We start from the raw sequence: 6,000 nt of genomic DNA, 5'->3' as shown, positions 1-6,000 counted from the left end.
GTCGCTTGTGGATGTTCACGGTCAGGGACAAGTCGCTTCCTTGTCCTCCTCAGCAAAAACTACAACAAGAGAGAAGGATGCAGCAGGCGACACAACGGGTCACTCCATGGAGCTCTTTACACATACCGTCCCTGGCTTAGAAAGTGAAACACTTAACAGGCCATGCCCATTACAAGTAGATTCTGACATGGAGTGCACTGATGCACAGCCACAGCCAGAGTACTATGCTGCTCCTTTGACTCAGACCACCACATTGCCCTCTCAGGGTACAGATCCACAATCAGACCCTGATGAGACTATGTTGCCCCGCCACGAACGCTATACCACAGACCGACACAGTGACACAGACGAAGTTGCACACGAGCTCGAAGAGGAGGTAATAGATGACCCGGTTGTTGACCCCGATTGGCAGCCATTGGGGGAACAGGGTGCAGGCAGCAGTAGTTCAGAAGCGGAGGTGGAGGAGGGGCCGCAGCAGGCATCAACATCGCAACAGGTTCCATCTGCCGGGCCCCTATCTGGCCCAAAACGCGTGTCAAAGCCAAAACCTGTTGGAGCACAGCGTTGCCATCCGGTTAAAGCTCAGTCTGCAATCCCTGAAAAGGGATCCGATGCTAGGAAGAGTGCAGTCTGGCATTTTTTTAAACAACATCCAATTGATCAGCGCAAAGTCATCTGTCAAAAATGTTCTACTAGCTTAAGCAGAGGTCAGAATCTGAAAAGTCTCAATACTAGTTGCATGCATAGACACTTAACCACCATGCATTTTCAAGCCTGGACTAACTACCAAACGTCCCTTAAGGTTGTAGCACCCTCGGCCAATGAAGCTAGTCATCAACGCAACATCCCTTCCGTCACTGTAAGGCCACCGTTTTCCGCACCACCGGCAGTATCTGTGCAGGTTTCTTTGCCAGCCAAAAGCAGTCAGGGTCAGGGAATCACCAGTTTTGTAGGCGGAAATATTGCATCTAGGGCACCGGCGGAAACAATATCGTCTCCAACCGTCTCTCAGTCTGCCATGTCCACCGGCACACCCGCAAGTTCCACGATCTCCATCTCTCCAGTTCAGCTCACACTACATGAGACTCTGGTTAGAAAAAGGAAGTACTTATCCTCGCATCCGCGTACACAGGGTTTTAACGCCCACATAGCTAGACTAATCTCGTTTGAGATGATGCCCTACCGGTTAGTTGAAAGCGAAGCTTTCAAAGCCCTGATGGAGTATGCTGAACCACGATACGAGCTACCCAGTCGACACTTTTTTTCCAGAAAAGCCATCCCAGCCCTGCACCAGCATGTTAAACAGCGCATCGTCCATGCACTCAGGCAATCTGTGAGTACAAAGGTGCACCTGACTACAGATGCATGGACCAGTAGGCATGGCCAGGGACGTTATGTGTCCATCACGGAACACTGGGTGAATGTGGTGGATGCAGGGTCCACAGGGGACATCAATTTAGGGACAGTTGTGCCTAGCCCACGGTCTAGGAAACAGTTGGCTGTAGGCGTTCGCACCCCCTCCTCCTCCTCCTCCTCGTCCTCCTGCAGAAGCTACAGCTCTTCCACAGACCGCAGTCGGCCAACCACTCCATCGGCAGATGACACTGTTGCACACCAGTTGTCCCATTATGGGCCAGCTACTGGCAAGCGTCAGCAGGCTGTATTGGCTATGAAGTGTTTGGGCGACAACAGACACACCGCGGAAGTTCTGTCCGAGTTCTTGCAACAAGAAACGCAGTCGTGGCTGGGCACAGTAGATCTTGAGGCAGGCAAGGTAGTTAGTGATAACGGAAGGAATTTCATGGCTGCCATCTCCCTTTCCCAACTGAAACACATTCCTTGCCTGGCTCACACCTTAAACCTGGTGGTGCAGTGCTTATTGAAAACTTATCCTGGGTTCTCCGACCTGCTCCTCAAAGTGCGTGGACTTTGCTCACATATCCGACGTTCGCCTGTACACGCCAGCCGTATGCAGACCTATCAGCGGTCTTTGAACCTTCCCCAGCATCGCCTAATCATAGACGTTGCAACAAGGTGGAACTCAACACTGCACATGCTTCAGAGACTGTGCCAACAGAGGCGGGCTGTTATGTTTTTGTGGGAGGATACACATACACGGGCAGGCAGTAGGATGGCAGACATGGAGTTGTCAGGTGTGCAGTGGTCGAAGATACAAGACATGTGTCAAGTCCTTCAGTGTTTTGAGGAATGCACACGGCTGGTTAGTGCAGACAATGCCGTAATAAGCATGAGCATCCCCCTAATGCGTCTGCTGATGCAAAGTTTGACGCACATAAAGGAGCAGGCGTCTGCACCAGAGGAAGAGGAAAGCCTTGATGACAGTCAGCCATTGTCTGGTCAGGGCAGTGTACAGGACGAGGTAGCGGGCGAAGAGGAGGTGGAGGACGAGGAGGATGATGGGGATGAGTATATTTTTAATGCGGAACCTTTCCCGGGGGCACTGGAAATTGGTTGCGTGTCAAGGCCGGGTTCTGTTTTTTTGAGGGACACAAGTGACGTAGATTTGCCTGCAACTGCCCCTCACCCAATCACAACCGGAGATTTGACAACTGGAACTTTGGCCCACATGGCGGATTATGCCTTACGTATCCTAAAAAGGGACACACGCATTACGAAAATGATGAACGATGACGATTACTGGTTGGCCTGCCTCCTTGATCCACGCTATAAAGGCAAATTGCAAAATATTATGCCACATGAGAACTTGGAACTAATATTAGCAACCAAACAATCAACTCTTGTTGACCGTTTGCTTCAGGCATTCCCAGCACACAGCGCACGTGATCGTTCTCACACGAGCTCAAGGGGGCAACAGACTAGGAGTGTTAGGGGTGCACACATCAGAAGTGGCGTTGTACAGAGGGGTTTTCTGACCAGGTTGTGGAGTGATTTTGCTATGACCGCAGACAGGACAGGTACTGCTGCATCAATTGAAAGTGACAGGAGACAACATTTGTCCAGTATGGTTACTAACTATTTTTCATCCCTTATCGATGTTCTCCCTCAACCGTCATTCCCATTTGATTACTGGGCATCAAAATTAGACACCTGGCCAGAATTGGCAGAATATGCATTGCAGGAGCTTGCTTGCCCGGCAGCAAGTGTCCTATCAGAAAGAGTATTCAGTGCTGCAGGTTCAATATTAACCGAAAAAAGGACTCGTCTGGCTACCCAAAATGTTGACGATCTAACATTCATTAAAATGAACCACAACTGGATTTCGAAATCTTTTGCCCCACCTTGCCCGGCCGACACCTAGCTTTCCTATGAAAAGCTCTTGCCTGTGGACTACTGTGAATTACTTTTCTAATGTCTAATTTGCTGCAGCTGATTGTCCAGCATACGACATGTTTACACCTCCCTAAATGGCCAAACTCCCCACACGGGGCCGTGGTATCGCGACTTGGCGCAAGCACCCGTGAGACTGCTGTTTGTCTGAAGAGGTGGGTGTACTCGCTTTTGGTCGACGGCATTGCTACTGGGTTCCTCATAGTACAATAAAGTGTCTCTGGCGGTGGTGGTGCGCACCCAACGTCAGACACACTGTTGTAACATGAGGGGCCTTGGGCCTGTAACGCCGGCCACAAGAGAGTTCACCCACCCCCAGGTCAAACATTGCTCTACCACTTCCACAGTTATCTCTCACACTTCCACCAATGTTAAGTCTATGCGCTGACATCCTTCCATACCTGCCACTGACAATACCATTGTGTTGACATGTATGATGGTACTTAACATAGTCAGGGGCAGTGTCCTCTATTTACCACAGTAAATACTTTGCGCAAAATTAGTAGGTCTGAAACAACGCAGAGGATCCCACCCCTGAATCTAATGATTGCACCCTTTAGTGTTTTTGTTTTGTTTTAATGCGAGACATTCACATTTAGTTGTTGTTTTGGACTACTAACTGGCAGACACTCATTACAATCGGCCTCCGTTGACCAGACCACTGCTGCCCGTGTACCCCTGTAACTAATAATAAAGTGCCTACAGCCAGCCCAATTTAATTATATTAGGCCTTCGAAGCCTGTCTGCGGTCCCTCCTTCCACTAGGCCTCCACTGACCAGACCACTGCTGCCCGTGTACCCCTGTAACTAATAATAAAGTGCCTACAGCCAGCCCAATTTAATTATGTTAGGCCTTCGAAGCCTGTCTGCGGTCCCTCCTTCCACTAGGCCTCCACTGACCAGACCACTGCTGCCCGTGTACCCCTGTAACTAATAATAAAGTGCCTACAGCCAGCCCAATTTAATTATGTTAGGCCTTTGAAGCCTGTCTGCGGTCCCTCCTTCCACTAGGCCTCCACTGACCAGACCACTGCTGCCCGTGTACCCCTGTAACTAATAATAAAGTGCCTACAGCCAGCCCAATTTAATTATATTAGGCCTTCGAAGCCTGTCTGCGGTCCCTCCTTCCACTAGGCCTCCACTGACCAGACCACTGCTGCCCGTGTACCCCTGTAACTAATAATAAAGTGCCTACAGCCAGCCCAATTTAATTATGTTAGGCCTTCGAAGCCTGTCTGCGGTCCCTCCTTCCACTAGGCCTCCACTGACCAGACCACTGCTGCCCGTGTACCCCTGTAACTAATAATAAAGTGCCTACAGCCAGCCCAATTTAATTATGTTAGGCCTTCGAAGCCTGTCTGCGGTCCCTCCTTCCACTAGGCCTCCACTGACCAGACCACTGCTGCCCATGTACCCCTGTAACTAATAATAAAGTGCCTACAGCCAGCCCAATTTAATTATATTAGGCCTTCGAAGCCTGTCTGCGGTCCCTCCTTCCACTAGGCCTCCACTGACCAGACCACTGCTGCCCGTGTACCCCTGTAATTAATAATAAAGTGCCTACAGCCAGCCCAATTTAATTATGTTAGGCCTTCGAAGCCTTTCTGCGCTCCCTCCTTCCACTAGGCCTCCACTGACCAGACCACTGCTGCCCGTGTACCCCTGTAACTAATAATAAAGTGCCTACAGCCAGCCCAATTTAATTATATTAGGCCTTCGAAGCCTGTCTGCGGTCCCTCCTTCCACTAGGCCTCCACTGACCAGACCACTGCTGCCCGTGTACCCCTGTAACTAATAATAAAGTGCCTACAGCCAGCCCAATTTAATTATGTTAGGCCTTCGAAGCATTTCTGCGCTCCCTCCTTCCACTAGGCCTCCACTGACCAGACCACTGCTGCCCGTGTACCCCTGGAACCAATTATAAAGTGCATAGAGCCTATTTTTTAATTTAATATTAATAAAGCCAGGATGAACTACGATATACCACGCTATGAGCTACCCAGTTGACAATTCTTTTGCGAGAAAAGCCATCCCACCCCTCCACCTGCATGTTAAAGACCGCATTGTCCTTGTATTCTGTCAATTTGTCAGTCCAAAGGTATACCTGACAACAGACACATGGACCTGTAGGCCTGGCCACTGAAGGTTACGTGTCCTTTGTGGCTCAATGGGTTAATGTATTGGATGCATGGTCCACACAGGGGACAGCCTGCAAAGTCTGTCTGCAGTCCCTAATTCAAGTTGGCCTCAACTGAATAAAGCTGAGCTTCTACCTTCTGGCTCTGATTAACTGCTGTTTTTAAAAAAATTGGCTTTTCCGTCCTTCTAAAGGTGTCTGCCCCTGCCTGGTGTTGTCCTCAACTGAATAAAGCTGAGCTTCAACCTTCAGTTCCAAACATACAACAAAAAACTGGTACAATACAAAAAGTGGCCTCCAGCTACAAAAACTTTCTCCTACAAGTAGTTAACTGACAGTTTTTTTTCCAGTGAAAACACAGATATGGCATCCAACGAGTGTTGTCCTGTCTCGTCTTCTTTATATTATTGCCAAGAAGCTGCAACTGAATAAAGCTGTGCTTCAACCTTCAGTTCCAAATTACCATTTTTAAAAATGCAATTGGCTGTTCTGGCCTACTAAAGATGTCTGTCTGCCCCTGCCTGGTGTTGTCCTCAACTGAATAAAGCTGAGCT

Source organism: Ranitomeya variabilis, chromosome 2, assembly GCF_051348905.1.
Source record: "Ranitomeya variabilis isolate aRanVar5 chromosome 2, aRanVar5.hap1, whole genome shotgun sequence".
In the NCBI taxonomy this organism is placed as follows: domain Eukaryota; kingdom Metazoa; phylum Chordata; class Amphibia; order Anura; family Dendrobatidae; genus Ranitomeya; species Ranitomeya variabilis.
This window is presented reverse-complemented; position numbering follows the sequence as displayed.